The following is a 20978-nucleotide window of genomic DNA, read 5'->3' on the forward strand; positions in this document are numbered from 1 at the left end:
CTGTACATAATACAAAGGATGCTATAGCCATGGGATCACAGAACTTGAGAACTAAGGAAGATCCTAGAGATCACTGAATAAAACCCCCTCATTGTATAGATAAGAGAACTCCGCAGCCCTCCAAAGTGAAATTTCCTTTTATTAGACTGGTTAGCTCTTTCAGATCACACATGTAGTGTTTTTCATCAGTGAATCCTTCACAGTTCTTGGTCAGTGACTTACAGAATAAAATAAAAGTTTGTAAACTAAAAGAAGGAATGAAAAATGTGTAAATAAAAGTCAATGGTAATCTTTGCTCAAAGGCTGCACACTGGACATTAGGCAGCCAAATGGGCAGCTTTTCAATATGGTATTTTAAAGCTTGACAAAAAGCCTATAAATATCTCACCTTCTCTGAAATACCACCATACATAGGCATGGTATAGTATTAAATAAATTTTATAACAAATAAGTCTTTTTTCAATGTAAATTAATAAATTTCCTTTTTACATTACTTTTAGCTATCTAGGTCCTCAGCCTTTACTTAATGATGATGCACTTGATTAAATAAAATGAAAGAAAAATGAAAGTTCTTTCAGACATTAAAATGAATAATGAGTTTAGACTTAATCCAAAAGCAATTTGACTTTAAACATTCATATGAAATTAAATGAGCCATTGAATTTGCTACATAAGCAAGCATTAATCTTATCAAGCTATGAAAACTAGAAAGTTATACAGTGACCCATTAATTTCAGAGCCTAATACAAGGTCTGTTTAATGCCTACACTCCATTAAAAAGTCTTATTCCACAATATAAGTGCTTTTTCATAAAAGTTTAAACCCCAATTCATTTTTTTTACTGCTCCAATCATGTGATAATCGACTCCGACAAGATTATGGCTGCAAATCTGAGTACAGTATGTAATGTCATATGAAACAAATTTTACTCATGGCCAGTTTCCATCAAAAAAAAGGACACATATCATTGGCAGTAATGTGTACCTAAATTATTACAGCCCACTCCCCCTCCACCCAAGAGTGTTTCCTTTGGGTAAAGTAGTTTATAATTCTCCCATTAACTGGATAGATATCCCTGCAACATAGAAGCAAAATTCTTTCATAGAATCACACAAGCCAAAGACAGCATTCCAGTATGCATAAATTATGAGCTATAAGCAGATACTGTTTAGTGCTGAAATAAAATGTGTTTATTTTTACACATTTAAAATATTTCTCCATATAAGAAACTGAATCATGATTTCACTGGATATTTTTATACGCAATTTTCAGCTAGAAGTGCGATCAATCCATTTTACAGTTGCGTTTCATCTTGAATGGCATTTAGCTTTTATGGCATCAATATTGGAAGATATGGGGAAGAGGGGAGAATGGATAGAAAAAATAAAATATAGGTTTTTTGCTGGCAGGCCAGGTAACTATCAATTTTATTATATGTCATGTGACAAACTGGTTTATTATTTTATAATAATGAAGAAAGAACCGAGGACGTCGGATGCATCAAGAATATAATTAAAGAGGTGTGGACTCAGGTGTATTACCTATTTCATTGTATTAGGATTAGATTAAGAAATTACATAGTTTACATATCTTAAATCCTCATTACTAAATATTAGTTCTTATTATTTAGTGACTGGCTAATAATTTGCAAACAGCTTGATATTTGATATTCAAAATTTACAGCAGTAAATTTAAATAATGAAGTCTATTATTAATGAAGAAGGATTCTGTGGTATAAGAGAGCAAACCATGACAGAATTTCTTTAACAAAATGTGCAAGGCTTACAATATAAATGTATTCATCTTCAGACTGGCACTCAAGGTCTCTATGATCTGTCTCCTAAATATAGAATATGGGTTAGTTGGTTGGAGTTCTTTTCTGTCGCTTATTTAGCCGTGCAGCCATTTACGTAATTTGGGATTTAATAGTTTAACCCCATCTCTGTGTTTAGTTACCTCCACAATCTAGTGCATGAGTGGCTGCCAAAACATTATGGCCACTCGGAATCTGCTGCAACCACTCTAGTGGCTTAGGTTGGCCAAAGTGCTGCCACACCTGGCCCAGCACAGCACTCCTAAAGGGAAGCTTGAAGGAAGCTAAGCAAAGGCATATTTTATTTCTTTGTACTCACCACAAAACTTAAGGCTACTTTCACAAATTGTGAGTATCCATGGACACTTGATGATAGGTACCTCAACCTGTTGAGTTCTCCTAAAAACAGAAAGGAAGGTATATAATTTTTGAAATTGGGTAAACATGAGTTTGGGAGCTTAAAAATTTTTAATGAAAAGAAGAGCTGAGCATCAAATACACTTCTATCTATGATACCCGGCAAATTATCACTAATGTAATATTTCCTAATTTAAGAACAGAACCCCCTTCATATTTTAGAAAGTGCTTTTATTTTAATGAAATGCAGGGCTACCCAATATTCTGCCAATAAGTTATTTTTTCATAAGTTAGCCAGAGTTGTTTCCTGTCATCTGCAACCAAGAACTCTAAGTAGCATATTACCTCTTTCATATCTGATTTCCCTATCTCTACAACTGAGAATATTACAACCTGTACTGCCTACCTCACAGGATTTAGGGGGCCAATGACATAATAGAAATAAAATTACTTACATAAGAATTGACATGTAGTTAATCTTCCACAGTAGTTTGTTCTTTCCTCTTAACATTTTCTGAAAACATTGAAGAGACGTCCATTTTTAGAAAACCTTCTAGTTTTGGTAAAAATGGAAATGATTCATTCTTAAACTTCTATCTTGAAGATCAAGGGAGATCATATATGTAAAAATAACTGGCAACTGCTTAGCATATTAAAAACCCTCAATAACATTTTTCTTTTCTGCTGCAAAAACCATCATGTGTACACACACTCATTAATTTTACTCAGCCACTTTAAATATACCAGGCTGAAAAAAAAATACAAAAATAGCTATGAGGATATTAACTTTTCTCCTGATCAAACTTCCAGCAGCAAGAGATGTTGCTAGAAATGTACTTGCCCCTTGTTATAAGATTGACAGGACAGGGTTTCTAGAATCTAGTAGAAATCTGAAATTAAATCAACAAAGCCTTGTTAACTTCAAGCTTCATTAAAATGTGGGTAAGCATGAGTGTGGAGACCACCTGAGAGAAGGACACAGGTAGCCAAGCACCCTTCACCATTAGCCATCTCAGTGCAGAAAGGATTTTACCACAGCAATACCCGCTCCCATTATCCTATGGACTTCTTGCTTGGAATAAGCCCAGTTGTCTTTGGCAACTCAGTCTTGAATCTTATCCCAAATTAAAATAATCAATTGAAGATACTACATTTGCCAAACTCTGTCAACCAACATTTAAAAATAATAAGCTAACGATAGATAGATAGATAGATAGATAGATAGATAGATAGATAGATAGATAGATGATAGATAGATTAGATAATAGACAAACAGATAGGTAGATGATAAATAGATATTGGCTGACTGATAGATAGATCAGTCATGCCTGGTAAGGTTTTGGCTACTTGATTGTAAGCTAGGTGAGCTGTGCAAAATTCCATTATTCAGTTTGTTTCAAATCAATGATTTCTTAATAACATGACCTCTGAGAAAATGTACTTTCAACCAGTAAAGCTTAAACTAAATAATCCTTGAAGGGAATTCATTAAACTTAACAGATTTAGAGTGAAACAACTTCCTTAATGCAAAAAAAAATTATAAGTAAACAATAAGACAAAATTATGAGGAAAATTTAGATATTTTGCATTAGTCTTTCCTAAGGGCATCATAAATTATGTATCTTTTAAATAAAATTATTAAAATCACTTATTTTGCAAGTCCTTCTTAAACTCTCAGGTTAAAGGTACTCTACATAAAAACCATCACTTTAAAAGAGTGTGTTCATTATTAGGGGAAATGCTTATGTGACAGAAAATGGGTAAGGAGCCAGAATGTCTGGGAAAACCACCAGACCACTAAGCAATCTGACCCCAAATGAAGGATGGTGGGGGAGAGGAGTACACTGGGTTGAGGCATTCTAGACTGTGATGAAATCATAAGAAGTTTTGGCCGGGCCATCAGGGAGTCCTCAAGCCAAAGTTGCCATCAGAGGAATTTCATGTCTCCCCAGAATGGCCCTGCCTTAGTATTCTGGCCACACTCATTCATTGGCTGGGAGCAGCTAGTGGGAAACATTGTCTGGACACACAAGCTGGTATGGATTTCAGAGCACAACAGCTGGTTCCTTTGGCCGATTACATTTGGAGATCTGCAAGGCACAATCTTATAGCTGCCACAAGGGGTAAAATACAGGTTTCCAATTTTTTTAATTTCTTTTTTCATTTTATTGATATGATTATCAATATGGAAAGAAGTTCCATAGTAATTAATAAATACACCATGAGAGAAATATCATTTGCTTCATATTTTCAACTACTCGATTTGGTAAGACCTGCTCTTTGAAACAATGCCTTGGTGCTTGAGTAAAACATCCTCTCGCCATCTCTCTCCCAGCTCCTTCACAAGGAGAAGGGGCTGTTCAAATATTTTGTCAATTTCCAAGACACAAATTGGTCTGTTTTTATTAATGGGCAGGATAACTATCGCATTAAACATAAGTCACATGGGCATGGCATGCTCTCATCCTTCCTTCCCTTCCTCGGTATAGCCAGCTTGGTAAATTGACTAAGAGACTGTCACCTCAGGGCTCCCTCATCCTTGTTTTATTCTATATATTGCAGCAATCCATAGGGTAATATGGTCCTGTGGTCTACATATGGGATTCAGGTAAACTAGCAGTCTCACTTAAGCCTTAAGCCTAAGACACATGCTCCAAAACTGCTTTCCTTTTTTTTTTTTTTTTTTTCCTTTTGTCTTTTTCCGTGTCCGGCAACGGATCGCAACCCTCAGTGTTGCCCCCGCACCGGACCGGGGACCGGCAACGGAACAGCAACCCTCGGTGTTGCTCCCGCGGTGAGCGGGAACCGGTCTGTATGTGGGATCCGAACCCTCGGCGGGAGCGCAGCCGCGCTTCCCAAGCGGCGCACTAACCAGTGCGCCACCAGGCCGGCCCCCAAAACTGATTTCCCAAAATGCTGCTCCAGAGGAGGACTGAACCCTGGTCCAAATAACAATGCAGTGATACTTTGTTTCCATTTCATATTACTCATTGTGTTCACTTCCTCAGCAGGAACTTCAAAAAGAAGGAGATTCCCAGATTCTACTTTAGTACTAAGCAAACTATAACTTAATGTCACCCAAAAGCTTCAATTATAAATAACATATACATACAAAATAGAAATTATTAATACAACATAAATATTACAATCCATATTAGATTCTTAAACGTCACTACATACCTGAATCCATTTGAGACCCTGGTCAGTTTGATCACATATGTTACTACAACGTGGCATTCCTGGCATTTTGATGAATGAGTTATTTGAGAATTAATTATATAACTCAATTTTGATGGCTTCTTTTTTAGAAATTATGATTTAAAATACCTATGTCTAATCAGTAGAACTTTCAAAACCAATCAGAGTGAAAGGTTGATATTTAAATATGTTTATCCTCTGAGGCAGGTGTTCTCATTGACATACTATACCCTGATTCACAAGTGTAAGGTCAATATAAAATTGCAGTCTTGAGGAAAGGGAGAATTTTAGAGTGACAATGTAAATGATTATAGGAATACAATATTCATATATTAAAGCCTAGTGTTACCATGGGTCTTTCTTCACAGATACCCCCAAATCTAGTTTTGCACAGGGGTTTTGTGAATTTTCATAAGTGACTATATATATATATATATATATATATATATAAAATTTAGTCACAGCATTGTCCTTGATAGCAGTCATTTCAGTAGCTAAACTACCTTTTGTAACAAGGCTGCAAATGCTTACTAATATCCATGGTCTTTGTAACACTACTAAACTAGATTCCTCAGACCCACACATCTGGGTGAACCCATATAACTGTGTTCTGGCCAATGAAATATGTGTAGAAGAAATATATACCACTTCCAGGCCTAGACCCCTAAAACCAATATTGACTCTTGGGGAGACAGAGTAGGGGGAGTCCTGGTGTGCAGCATTTGCCAATTTCTGTGGTGTAATCACTACGGCCTATTTCAAGATACCAAAATAACATCACCGAACATGGAGTTGGAAGAGATGTATTAAGTAGCATTCCTATCATACAGATACAATAGATATAAATAACCACAAGAGCTCAGATAATAGTAAAATGTAGTGACATAATTCAGAAATGATGAGTTTTGTTTTTAATATGATTTAATTAGATTTAATTTAATTTTTCATAATGATCAGATTAAAAAACCAACTCATGAAAATGAAAATAAAATAAAAAAATTAAAAACCAACTCACAAAATTCCTAAAAATGTAGCAATTGGCTCTCACAAGCCAGTAGGAGCCAGCTCCAGCATAGCACTGCTAAAGTTTTCCATGTGATACTCCACACTCTCGTTCTTTCCTTATTCACTAACCAGATGCCTAGGATTCTGTAGAAGTCTAGGAGTCCACAGAACCATCCAAGAGAGCCTGGATCCCTGATTGGCTACATGGAGCTGAGGCTCCCCTTTCTCCTGAGTGATCCTGTTAACCTTTACTGTATTGAGAGTAAGAAATAAACCCTTGGTGTGTTAAGCTACTTGATTGTGGGGTTATTTGCTGCAGCAGCTGGTACTGAAAAACAAATGAATTCTCCCATTCATTGGTTTCCATGTTTGGTGAATCATCAAGCCCAGCTGAGAATGTTTGGTGAAATAAAGATTCCTGGGCCCCTGGTGATTAAGGACTTTGGGGTTGGTAAGCTTTACTGATCATTAGTCAGGTTTGAGAATCACTGATCCAGTTAATGCCATTTCTCTCCAATTGTTTTTACTAAAGTAAAGTATCCTGACAGCTTTGCAGAAGCAAAGCATTATCTAAGATATATAGGGCATAATTGGAATAAGCCTATTTCAGATTTGGAATTTGGTCAAAGTTACTCTTTCATCTTCAAAATTTATTCAAATTCTATATTTTGTTTCATAATAAATCTGTGTTTGCTTTGATATTATAAAAATGTCTCAAATTATTTACCACTTAGGATTCCTGATTCCCTTCTCCTTCTCCTCAAAACCTGTGAAGCAAAATTGATGCTTCAGGGAGACATGCCTTGTGATGTTATGAACTCCAGTGTTACATCTGAGAACCATATCAGTGTTCCACCTCCCTCTGGAGGTGCCCCCAATAAACAGTTAACCAAACTCTGCTTGAACAGCTCCAGAGATACTGCTACTCAAGGCAGGCAGCTCTTTCCATTATTAAACATCTCTGAATATCTGAGAGATCTTTCTTATAATGAGCTAAAATCTAAATATGTTATCTTAAAGGCATTAGATTTGTTCCTTTTGCCCACAACAAGGGAATCTAATTCCCTCCCATATGACAGTCCTTTAAGACAGCTGTCATGCTTTTACCATTCCTGATTTTTCAGTTCCACAAGCCTAACATGGTTAAGAATATACAGAAACAAAGACAGGGAGCCGTTCTGTCCAATAAAAGAAACTGAAAAAGTGTTTACAGGAAACATTTAGATTTGGCCTTGTAGTAAAAGGAGTTTGACAGGAGAAAAGAGAAGAGGGCACCTGAGGAGGAAACTCTCTGAGCGAGGTTTATGAAATGATTTGATATGTTCAAGATCAACAAGATATTGAGTTAAGACATGTAGCACAGGATGACGAGAAAAGTTGGAAAGATAAAAAGATTTACTTCCTTGCTGCAACAGCAGAATCAGCATCACCCAGGAATTCTTAGGAATAAAAATTCCCAGACCCCACCCCAGATTTACGGAATCAGAATCTGCATTTTAACAAGATCCCTATGTCACTAGTATGCACATTAAAGTTTGAAAAGCAGGAAAGTAATAGACAATCTATACAGAGACTTGGAAAATGCTCTGATACTCAAGAGAGGAGATAAAAAAAAAAAAGAAAATGCAATATTACAAACACAGACAAAATCTACAAGTTGTCATCATGAAAAAAATTATAATTTTTTCAGTTTAATGTTGTTTTCATCTTTTATTACATATGAGGTATATACACTGTAATATTTTCAGTGCTTACAGTCACTGAAAGTTTTAGCCTAGCTCTTTTGTTACATCTAAGACTTTATAGCTTGTAGGGAATGAGAAATCATTGAGCCAGCGAATGACATGGTTGAATCTGAATTATAAGATGTTTCCTCAGGAACGTGTATGAAATATCAGAGTGGGAAGGTTGATGCTTCCAAAGTACTGTTAATTTTGTGTATTTTATTTAACCCATATTTGCTTAGAAATACAGCAGATTGTATAAATGCTCCTTCATTCTTCATTGTAAATAACTTATTTCTTCTTCAAACAATCTAAACCTTTTCTTCTTGTATTATGAATACAGACTCCTCTCCTCTGACCCTAAAGATTTCTTTGTCCCTCTGACTGTATACAGGGTTATAATGCTGACCTTGATTTCAAGTTCAAATAGACCTTCGTTTCTAGTGCAAAGATGTCGCTGAACCTGCCAGTCTCTGGCCCAGTATGGTCCACTCTTACCACAAGGGAGACATTGACTGGTATTACCTGAGAACTCTGGATCTGATGAGCATCCTTTTTCCTTTGTGGCATCCTGGATCTCAGAGTGTTAGAAATAGTGCAGATCTACTTATTTCAGAATAACTGCAGATCCATATCCACTTCTGTGGATTAAGGGAAGGAGACAAGACAGGGAGAGAGTTCAGAAGAGACACAGTGACAGACCTATGCTACCACTCATGTCCAGTGTACCTGTGGGGACCACCCTTTCCCCATCCTCAGACCCTGTGGTTTAGGAGGAGCTGCCCCACTGCCATTCCAGTGTGAGACAGATGAGGGTGGCCATGCCAATCTGGACACAGCATCAGCCTCACCCAGTGACAGGTTCAGGAAGAGTACACACCAAGGTGAACAAATCAGAACCATACCCAAGCCTTCTGTAGGAATCATCAGGGGAGAAAAAAAATCCTCCTACTTTGTATTGGTATTGCTCAATTCCAAGCATGTTCCCTAAAGCTGTTGGTGACCATCTTTGCTTCACAGTGCCAAGGGCCCACCTGACAATGAATTGTCCACAGAAGAAAGCAGAGCTTAAAGATGGAAAAAAGATTGCTGATAACATTATGAAGTCCTGCCTACTTGAGTTGTGCATGAAATCTATCTTATACTTGGGCTGCATTATTTATGAGCCAATAAAATCCCTTTTAGTTTAAGCAAGTTAGAATGTGATGTATGACATTTGCAACCAAAGAAACATATTTTCTAACATAGGGTGATAAAAAGGAAAAATATATTCAGGCAAATGACATGGTTTGAGTTTCAAGTCACCCTCCCAGTGTCACTGAGGCAGCAACACACACCTGCTGGGGCAGAATGCAAAGCTTAGACAGGCAATGGGCAGGGTGATTAAAGCTTGGCATCTAGAGCCAACTCCCTGGGTTCTCAGCCTGCTCCATTTGTGTGTTGACTGATGCTGGGCAATTCACTGGACTCCGTTATGCCTCTGTTTGCTCATCTATAACTTGGGGTGAATGAGAACCTGCTTAATAGGGTTGATAAGTGAATTAAGTGAAGTGATAACATGAAGCACTTAGAGTGACTGGCACTGAGTAAACTTATTTGTGATGGTTATTCTTATTTTTTTAAGCCCTCCCCTCTTTCCTTCCTTCTTTTCTAAGTCCAATATTTTCTCTTCTAAGGCAAAGAGAATGCACAGTGCTTAGAAACCAGGGATGCATGCACCCTCAGCTATGGGTGGACTTGGCCCTCAGCTATCTCACAGCCTGCTGGAGAAGACCTCATACCACACTTGAGTTTGGCTTTATGTGCCACATATGTGATGGTTAGGGTACAGAAACTAAGCATTCATAGAGAAGGGATTTCGCCCCCATTCCCAGGATGGCTATAGTAGATTGAATTATGTCCCCCAAACCTCCCTGAAGCTTGGATTGTGTCCCACAAGTTTTATGTATTAGAAACTTAGCCCCCACTGTGACTGCTAAGACGGTGGGAAACCCTAAATCAAAAGGTGGAGCCTTGAAGAAGTGATTAGATTGTAAGAACATGCCATAGTGAATGGATTAAAAATGGTGGTTGGGGGCATGGTTCTGAGGGCTTTAAAAAGAGAGTGAAAGAGGAAATTACTCTCTGCTCTCTCTGCTTGCACCATCTTGCAATGTGAGACCCCGGGTCACTGTCACCACCACCAGATGAACTTTGGACTTCCCAGCCTCAGAATCTGTAAGCAATAAATTTCATTTTCTTTATAAATTACCCAGTTCTGTGTATTTTGTTATAAGGAAGAAACGGACTAATACAATGGCCAAGGAATATGGAGGGGGATCACTACATACACCACAGCCACTAGGGCATGATCCTGATACTGCGGGGAAAGGCCTCCTTTAGAAGATTTATCTCACATCGATTCCTTCCCAACTAAGGCATGAAGCATTTCAGTGTGGGCCAAGTACAAAGCTGTGGGCAGAACAGACACTCAAATCAACATGACATATTATTCCTGAGAAAATGCATTTAAGCTGGGTTGGGTTTTTTAAAAAGATCTATAATTGCCGCCAACTCTCTAATTCTTGAAAATTGCAAAATTTGGGGCTTGTGAGTCAATACAAAGGCTAAAGTGGAATCCTGGTGGTTCTATTATTACAGTGTGAAAAACTGAAGTCAAAAGGCAGAGTTAGGGCTATGCTAACATGACACAAGAACCCAGGATTGTTTAGATCTTTGAAGGTGAGCCATCTCAATAGGCCTCCTGATAGTCATGGGGAATCTCCCCAAAGCCTCACCTCTAGCAATCAACACCCTGATGGGGAGTGTGATGCCAGTTTCTACCTGGCTAAACCACAGAGGCCAAATGCTTTTGTGGATAAGAACTATTCTGAGCTATAGAGTATTTGACCATCACAGCTAGAAGATGCAAATGAACAGATAAAGAAGGCGGGTTCAGACATACACATATATATTCATGCTCACAGCCACATGACATCACAACTATACATGCATGGCTGGTATCACCCACACAGACATACACACAGTATGTACCACAGGAATCCCAACACTCACAATATTCCTTTCATACAAACACTCTCTTCACACATTCATACCAAACACAACAGGAACTGCCAGACACGCCACCTGCATCCACGTGCTTCCCACACAGCCAAGGCACAGCCACTATATGTGCCAGACCAGACATGTCTCACCAAATGTACATATCAGCCCCACACTCCAGGTGGTCATCCAAAATATGCATCTTGGCATGCACACATACACACTAAAATTACACTCCAAATTTAACACTGCATTCTTTTCTTTCATGAGATATGAATAGCTTTATTTTTAGTAAAGTGAAACAAAAGAGAGAGGCAGAGAGAGGAAATGTTTTTAATTTAAAAAATCATCAAAAAGTCCCATGCCATCAAGATTTGACATTTTTTGTACAACCAGGCTAAAGGTATCCCAGGAGATATGCACATTTAATTCACTCTATGTCCAGGGATGAAGCTGGAAAGAGTCTGACAAAGCAGCCTCCACAGAGCTTTCTGTAGGGCAGGTTCTCTAAATGTGGAGCTAGTGAGAGAGTAACAGTGAGAAAACAATTCTGTGCCTTCCCTTAGCTCTCTCTTTGTGCTTTTTCCAGGTATGTACAGCCTCTGGGTGGCTCTACAGGGATCAAACTCCTAAGGTGAAACAAAGCCTGGTGAGATGTGAAAACATTTAACCATTGCCGCAACAGCGATGGAAGCAATACCACATGATGAAGGCCACAACAATTCAAAATGAGTCCCCTGTCATGAGTGTCACTGTAGTGTGGTGTAAGAGAAGAAGAAAAGGGAAGATTCTATTGAATGAGTAACTGTGATGCAGTAACTCTGGGCTGAATGCCCCAACTACATTATTTTGTTCATCCTTCACGGCATTGAAAGATCCCTCATATGAACGCATTTGACATCTTCTGCATATCAGGTTGAGTAACTTGTCCAACAGCATACCATTTGGAACTGGTTTTGAACGCAGGTCTCTCTGGCTATAGAGACTTCGCCCCCCTTACATTAAGTTATCTGGCCTGTTATCACTATAACTGGCATCATGTCCATACACAGAGAACCAGGGTGAGGTCAGTGGGCATTTCCGTGAAAAACAGGAAAAGGAAAACATTAATACCTCTTGATTCATATGAGACCAAACTAGAATAAATGCTTATTAATTTTTAGGTTGTTGTGGGTAGGTCACTGCATTGGCATGTGACTGTTAATATTTTTGCCAAGGGAGTCAGCAGATGTGAAAAGACACTGAAATAGCCACTAAAATAAAAAGCATAAAGCTTCCACTTTTCTAATCACACTAAAACCTCTCTGTTTATCCCCCTTGAGACAAATGTGTCTCATGATGTATGTATGTTGAATAAATGTGAAAAGGAATAAATAAAATTTACTGTTTCACATAAAACATGGAAACTTATAGAGCTCCAACACGTAACAGCAAAATCATTTGCATGAAATGGCACATACCAAGTTTGGGAATGAACCCACAGTGTGAAGACAGAAAGGGCAAGACCGATAACGCTAACGCATCATGCAAAACCTTTGGTCCTTCGAAACCACAGCATCCTCACTAAGGAGCAAGATCATAGACATCTTTCCAGCAACCCCTTTTCCAATATCTGAGGCTGATCTTCTGTCCTTTTTGATCCTGTAATCCTACCAGAGTTTATAAGTTTTCTCTGCACAGGTACCATAATAGTCAGCAAGAGCACAAATTCTAGATCCTGCCTAACAGGTGAATTTCTAAGGAGAAACTTTTTAAAATTTCTTACATCATGGAAAATTCTCTGACACACTGATTCTCTAACCTGTTGCTGTTGAAAGAAAAAAATCAATGAATGAGTGAATTTAAACTTAAATGGAGAGTAGGAAAGGAATAGGAGAGGGAGAGAGCAAGAAAAGAAAGGATAGACAATGAAATGAAAGATTACATATCAACTATTATTAAAAGCTATGCACTCTGCTACAAACATTTCACACATTATTGCATTTGATCTGAAAAACAAGCTACTATTATTATCCCCATTTTTAAAATGGATAAACTAAAACAGATAAATTGCTTGTCCAAGGCTCCCACTGGAGCTATTTGGGGTGACACTGGGATTCTTGACCCAATACCCATAGTCTATCTATGGAGCTTAAGTTTCCTCTTTAAGGCAATAAAAAAAAAACTAAAAGTTTTGCTTGTTTGGTTTTGCTTTTATTTAAAGCAAGGGAAGAATTTGGGTTTAAGAAATTTAGAGGATAGATTGAGAGAGAACAACATACACCCTAAGAGAACAGGCTGGCTTCTGCAGGAATCCAGGCAGGGGGCACAGAGTCTCCACCTAAAAATACTTGATAAAATTATTCCCAGGAAACCAGTTGAAGCACACCAAGTACATGATAAAATTAGTGTAGACCAAGAGGGAATGAAGATAGAAGAAAAAAATGTTTGGTGCAGTGAAAATTCCCAGAATGGGTATAAATTTCTAGGTGTCCCCACACATTTGTTCATTCACTGGGTGCCTACAATGTGTAGGTATAAGTGGGGGCAGGGGGGAAATAGCAAAATCAGACCCCATTTTTGTACATACCAGAGGCCAGTTGAGAGATTAACAAAATACTTTCAATTTACAGAAGTTTTTGATAGTAAGTGCAATATGCTAAAGAAGAAGAAGGAACCCAGCTCTTAGGGCAGAGAGGAAAGGGCGCAGGGAAGCTCTGCACAGGAAAGATGCCTTAGTATGTTTTGAAAACTAACCAGAAGTCATTGGGAGGTGGGTGAAACTGGGGAGAGAAAAAAATGAACTAAAGTTTAGCAGGCAATGGACATGCAAAGGAACAGAAGTTTGATTTCCACGCTCTGACTCTACTTCCTGGCTTTTCCCTTCTTTGCTGTCAGGACTGGGCATCAACACAGTTCACCCAGAGGCTCTGCCCAGTCAGAGCAATGGCTCTCTGCTCACGGAGAACTTACTAAAGCCATCTGGGGCTGTGGCCTGTTATCAACTGCCACCCTATGGCCTCCAGGCATGTTAATTTCATTTTAATCAGACAGGATAAAATATAATAGGGGGATGATTCAAACAAAAGTTAGAAACAGAATGTCCCATGTTGCCACTTGAGTAAATGCTCCACGTGTCATTTTTATTGATGCTATCAGAAAAAAAAAGGCTTTTACTGGCCATGAGTGGGGAGCTTAAGGGCCTTTTCTGGAGTTGCTGCTTGTGCTGTGGGAAATCGTATTTGCACTCTGGGGTTCCTGTGTTGATGGAATGTATTCATTTCCTCCTGGAACTAAAGTAAATAATTCTGGAGGGAAACCAAAATGTTCAGGCTTCCAGGACCACCTTTGTTTATTCTCTAGATGTATAGAGAATCCATCAGGTTGGAAAATGGCCCGCTGTGAGTGGTAAAGTGATTTTTAATACAAAGAGTCGACTTTTTGGCCTTGACCCATGACAGCTATCTCATAATGTATACAGTTATCAGGACTGCTACGTGGCATAACACCAGAGGATGTTGCGCACCGGAACTGTGCCATCCGGCGGCACTGGAAATAATGTCTACTGTCTCTCTTACTAATCTTCTAAGGCAAAGTTTCGTTCTAAAGCTAAAAAAAAAAAAACCAACATATACATGTATGTATCATGTGTATTCACATATAAATGGCTTAGTGGATAGAATAATTTTCATTGAATTACTCTAGGTTCACATATCATGCCTCCCCTGCTTTCTCAAGATGAATCCAATCTTAAAAGATACAACTGTTTTATGCATCTTTTATGTGGAAAATCTGACCTGCAAGCCATTTGTGCCAGTTAATTAATTTTCCTTTGCTTGCAAGGCAGCTGTCACAGAGGTGGAGGATGCTCTCTTTTTTTATGCCTAAATGGTGTAGGGAAGGGCTCTTCAAATTAGAATTCAAGAAGCCACCCAAAGCTAGCCCCTGAGGGGGAGGAAAGGCATGAAGCTGGAAAATATTTTTCCCTCTCTCTCCCTTGCCTCCCATTCTCCCCATATGACTTCACTCTTAACCCAAACCTGGGATTATAAAATTCATACACTAAATCCTCCTCTATTCACCTATCAAAAAGGGCTTCTTTTCTTTTATGCATTTATGCATTCATGCATTCCATCAGTCTGTCAGTCAGTCATTCATCCATCTGTCTATCCAATAACTTACTCAATTCATCAGTGCAGTCATGAAACTCTTATTTTTCTACTACATGCAAAGCATCATTCTGAACTATTTCTTCTTGTCCACGAAGTACCCGTGTATATTTTGTTCACAGTACTTCCAAAAACAGATCATGTAAACACACTGCCATGTCCACCTTCCCCAGCAGCATCTGAAATCCTCCAGGACAAGAACCGAGCTCTGTCCCTCCCCTCCCTAGGCTCTTGCCCTTGCTCTTGCCTCTGCCCAGAACATTCTTTCCTTCGCTCCTTTGGTCGTCCATCTACTCCTTTTGTTTAGGACTCAGCTTAAATGTCACTTCCTCAGAGGTCTAAAATACCCTCTCATTATGCTCCTGCTCAATATCCTGTTTTCTTTATCCCTTCACATCATTTATTGCTATGTGTAGATATTTTGTATATTTCCTTAATGCTTTCTTTATCTTTCTCCCAAATTGACTGCTAGATCCATGAGTGTAGGCACCAAGTTGGTTTTCACTTTTGAATGCCTAGTACCTAGACTGCATTACACAAAATTGTCACTCAATAAATATTATTAATGATTAAGTGGATGATTTTTATCTTTGCATCCCCAACTATTGTTGAGGATTCTGCATTCTGCACAGATTAGGTACTTGGTAAATATCAGCTGCTCAGAAGTAAATGGATTCTATCAAGTGTAGACAGTGCAACTGAAAATATCTGGAGCTGAATCAATTTTTATTTTCCATTTTTTCTTCCCTCCCTCCCTCCCTCCGTGTCTCTCTCTCTCTCTCTCTCTCTCTGTTGCCTGAGATCCTTTGAAGCCATTTAGTGTTCTAAGTACTACTCTCACACCATCCTGGGTGAGATGGATAATGTTGTTTTAGCAAAGCATAAACCGTGAAAGTGCAACCAACTTGAAACATGAAACATGAAAGTGCAAGTCTTGACACTTTTCACGATAGATTCACATTTATATTTAAAATGTGGGTGACAATGGACGAAATGAATAATTTCAGCTGGGGACTACTCACCCACTTACTTTTGATATATTGCCTCAATTGGCCTGAGAAGGAAATTTTGCCAGAGGGAATTTTGCAGAATGTGAGTGAAGACTGTAACCTGAGAGTTTCCTTCTCCAGTGTACACTGTGGCACATTTAGCAGACTCCCTTCCCCATTGCCCACTAAAATAATCTGTGGTTCTTTATTTATGGGCCTGAACTAAGTCAAAAAATGCAGAAAATGTTGCTCATCTTCTGAAGCAGAGTGTTAAATAGAGTTTAGCAAAGAAAGCTGAGAAAAATAGAACCTTCAGAAGTCACTGGTAGTAACAGGTGATGCCTTCCACTCCATTCTATAACTTCCCATATTTTGAGGGCTCAGGAGAGAAGAACCAACAGAGAACTAGTTTGTCAACACATTTTGTCTTATAAAAATAAGATTACATCACAATAGGCAAAAACTAGGAACTACCTGAATGCCATCACATGCCATATGGATAGGCAAATATAATAAGACACTATATAGTAATCAAAGAAACTAACTACTGGCACATGGTACATCATGAATGAACTTCAAAAACAATATGCTAAGTGAAAGAAGCCATATATAAGAGACCACATATTGTATGATTTTATTTCTATAAAATGTCCAGAAAAGGCAGATTTATACAGACAGAAAGTAAATTAGTGGTGGCCGGGGACTGGGCATAGGCATGGTGATTAACTGAAAACAAGCATGAAGGATCTTGTTGGGGGAGTGAAAATGTTGTAAAACAGATTTAAGGTAATGATTGCTCTACTCAGTAAAGTTACTAAAAATCGTTGAATTGTATTCTTGAAATAGAAGAATTTTATGATACATAAAATATACCTCAATAAAGCTGTTTTTCAAATCTAAGATTGTATTTTTTCTTATGTAATGGCACTGCAGGCTTAGCTTAAATTAATGCTCCTTTGATGATAATAAAACAGAGTGAATTTTTGCCTACAACTCTCCTTTTAGTTTACTTATATTTTAAATTAAACTTGTCTCTGAAAAATAAGATTAGACCAGTTTTTTTTTCAGAATATTAATTCTAAAAAATTAATTGCCTAATGTAAATGAATAGGCTAAAATCACTGTTTCTGATACAAACTTTTTTCAGGGATATTTTAAATAATAAAGTTTACAGCTTTTTTCCTTCCAAATGAAATATTCTCCTTTCATTTGGTTCATTTCACTTGATTTCAGATTCTAATTTCTTCTGGGCTAATGGGAGTGGTCAGATTTTTGTACATCTTCTCAAAGGGAATTAAATTTGAAATTATCCCTCACATACCATAGACTCTTTCAAACCCGTGTTTCATGCAGTCTTCAGATCCCTACTGCAATTAGCATATTTTCAAGGTGAAGTGCAGATGTCAAATTAATATGGAAGATAACAGGATTGCCAAAGGGCCCGGGTCAATTGGTATTGGTCTAATTGGAGGGCACAAGCCTTTCCTGTGGAAACGGTCCAGGGACTGACGTCAGAAACAGGAAAGATCTTTCATGTGTGAGCAGGGGCAGTGGAGGAGAAGAGGAAACTGGAAACACAGAGAGGACTTGCTTTTATGGAGAAAGTTAGGATTCAGAGGAGAGAGTGAAGTCACCAGGATAATTATCATTATCACTATTATCATTATTATTATCATCATTATTATTACTTCTATTTAGTTATTGGTATGTGCCAGGCATTTTATACATATTTCATGTAAGTCTGACAAAAACTTTCTTGGAAAATTATTATTTTATTCTGCAGAAGAGAAAAGAGAGACTCAGAAAGATGAAATTATTTGCAATGTGTGATTATTAAGCACTGCCTATATGCCAAGCACATTTTTTAATGCTTTCCTTTTTATCAAATTTACCTCTCACAACAACCCATGGGGTAGATATGTATGATAACTTGCATGTGGTGGATGAGAAAACTGAGCCAGAGAGAATTTTAAAAACATGCCCAGACTCCCACAGTTAGCAAACTTCATGGGCTCTGGCTTCATGAGACCTGGGCCTCCACACTGAAACCACCACGGTCCTCATGTAAGCTTGTCCAGCCACGGGTGGAGCATCGAACTCTTCAAGAGCTTGTGAAAAAGCCATGAACTTCCAAACTGTCAAGCCCTTGCTTATGCTATTCTCTGTAACTCCAAATCCAGACTTAGGCTTCTCCATTTTTTTCTCAAGTTGGATTCCATGGCGCCGTTAGGGGAAGAGGAAAGGAGAGAATTTCATAGTCCTGAGTCTTTAAACAGAGAAGCTCTATTTATTGTTGCATAAGTTAGGGGTTCTCATGAGATTTCCTTTGAATGAAAGAAGGCTCTGAAGTTATTAAGAAACCATAGTTTTAAAGCCAATATAATAATTATATCTTCTTGGTGGTGATTTGGATATCGCCGACAGAAATGAGTGAAAATGTATTCAGGGCATTAGATTCGGGATTGAGTCCTGGCTCTGACCCATACCAGTATGTGATTTGATAAATCCATCTCTTCAATTTTCAGTTTCCTCATCAATTAAAGCAGAATGATAGTTGTTTATCTTGCCGGTGTTACAAAGATGTTATGAGGATCAAATGAGATAATCTATAACAAAGTGCTTTGGATTCTATAAAACAGTCCTGAAATAATAATAGTAAATAGCAGAGATTTACTGAACCAGTTCCCCGGCATAGTGCCGGATAAGCCCCTTTACATGGATTATCTTCCCTAAACCCCACAATAGCTCTAAGCAATAGGTACCGTATTATCCCTATTTAATAGATAAGAAAGCTAAGGCTTACGAAGGTTAAGCAAATCACCCAGATGTCATAGTCAGTAAAGCGCTGGTACTTCTAGAATCAGAAACAGGTTTTTAGTCACTTTTTTAAAAGCTCTTTTTTAAAGATGCATTTTAATGTCACTTTATTTTAGTATTTCTAAGTAAAATAGACCATTCCTACTTCTGATCTCTCGTGACATTTTTGCACTCTTTTTACAGAACCTAATCACAGTCTTTCTTGCATTCAGAGTGATGTGGGCTTTTGCTTGATTCTCACTAGCTACGTACCTAGAAGGTAGGCCTGCATCTGTGCCCTCCAAAACCCCAGCATCTGGAGCTGTGAGTGCTCAAGATGAGGGCATTCCCTCCTCCATAACTTTCCTACTGGGTGGAATTTAACCTCTTCACACTCAGATCCACGCTGAGCTCCTTGTCACTCCATGGCAAGTTCTGCCTGGCTCCTCCGGGCCTGTGCCATTGCACAAAAATTTACATTTGGTTAAAATGTAGAATAATAATAACAACAACAGTAGCTAATATTTATCAAGTACTTCCTGGGTCTGAAGCCTGTGCAAGTCCCTTATGTCACCTCATTTAACCTTTATAACATGGCTATTCTCAACTCCCCCTCCGTGGTACAGACAAGAAAGCTGAGACTTAGAGGTCAGACAGCTAAGGATGTGGTAGAGTCAGTTTAGAACTAAGGTTTGCTGATGCCACAGCTTTAACTCTTAACTTGCAGACTACACCGCTCCACTTTGCTAGAATTCTCCTTGAAAAACTCTCCTCATTCCTCTAGACACACTTAATATGCCAGCCCCTCACTGAAACCTACCCTAGTTCCCTCAGCTGTTCCAGTCCATTCCCAGCTCCCCGTCATTCATTCCATCCCCCCACACACTTCTTTCATTTTTAGTAATTGTCTCTTCTGTCCATTTAATTATAACATTCCATTTCACTACCATATTTCTTGCAGCTTCTAGCAAAATGCCTAGAATGGACTCGACACTTAGTATTGAGTTCTGAATTCTCCCTTTGCCATTAGTTCATTCATTTATAATTCAACAGATTGGCTCTATAAGAGGGAAGCTGTACTATCTTTTCCCCAGCTCCCACAGCAATGTTTCTTGATTATGTCAAATAGAGCTGTCTTAATTATTTGACTCATCTCTTAACTGTCGGTTATTGAAAAACCTATGGAGGGAAAGTCACCACAGGATTTTTGACATATTGCTATAGAGAAAAGGACAGGGCCTGAGTCCATGCCAGGTCTGTAAAATAAGGTGGCTGCACACAATTTTATCTAATTCTGTTTTCAGCAGATCACGGAAGTGGCTGGGATTTTAGAAGACTGAACAGTTCCCCAAATTTATCTGCTCAGTGTTTACTGCTCATATTGGAGACACATTCCAAGAAGAGAGTTTCTGTGGAGAAGGAAGTGGTGGGCAAGAGAAAGGTAGATCGTAGGGATCGCTGCTGAGTACGTTCTGTCAGCTTATGTTATCACCCATGTCTATCTCACAAAAGCCCTAGGAAATATCTGCTATAATTTCTCTGACTCATACGATTCTATAGCCCATCTCTTCCCATACAATAGTGATTTTTAATATTTTAAAATATATGAACACATTATTTGGAAAAAAAAATATTGTAACAAATGTGTGAGGGGTCTGCATTTTATACTATTTGGCCATTCAACAGATTTTCTTGAGATCCTATAGGTGAACGATGCTATCCCCCACAGAGGGGATAAAGTAATGAACAGAATAGACAAGATCCCCACTATTATGAAGAAAGATGACATGCTTTGGTTGGTGGTAGGACTGGGGGTGGGGACTGAAGATAGACCAAGATTTTCTTTCTTTTTTTTTTTTTTTTTTTTTTGTGTGATGATTTTTTATTTATTTTATTTTATTTTATT

Source organism: Galeopterus variegatus, unplaced genomic scaffold (assembly GCF_000696425.1).
Source record: "Galeopterus variegatus unplaced genomic scaffold, G_variegatus-3.0.2 Scaffold4440, whole genome shotgun sequence".
Classification (NCBI taxonomy): Eukaryota; Metazoa; Chordata; class Mammalia; order Dermoptera; family Cynocephalidae; genus Galeopterus; species Galeopterus variegatus.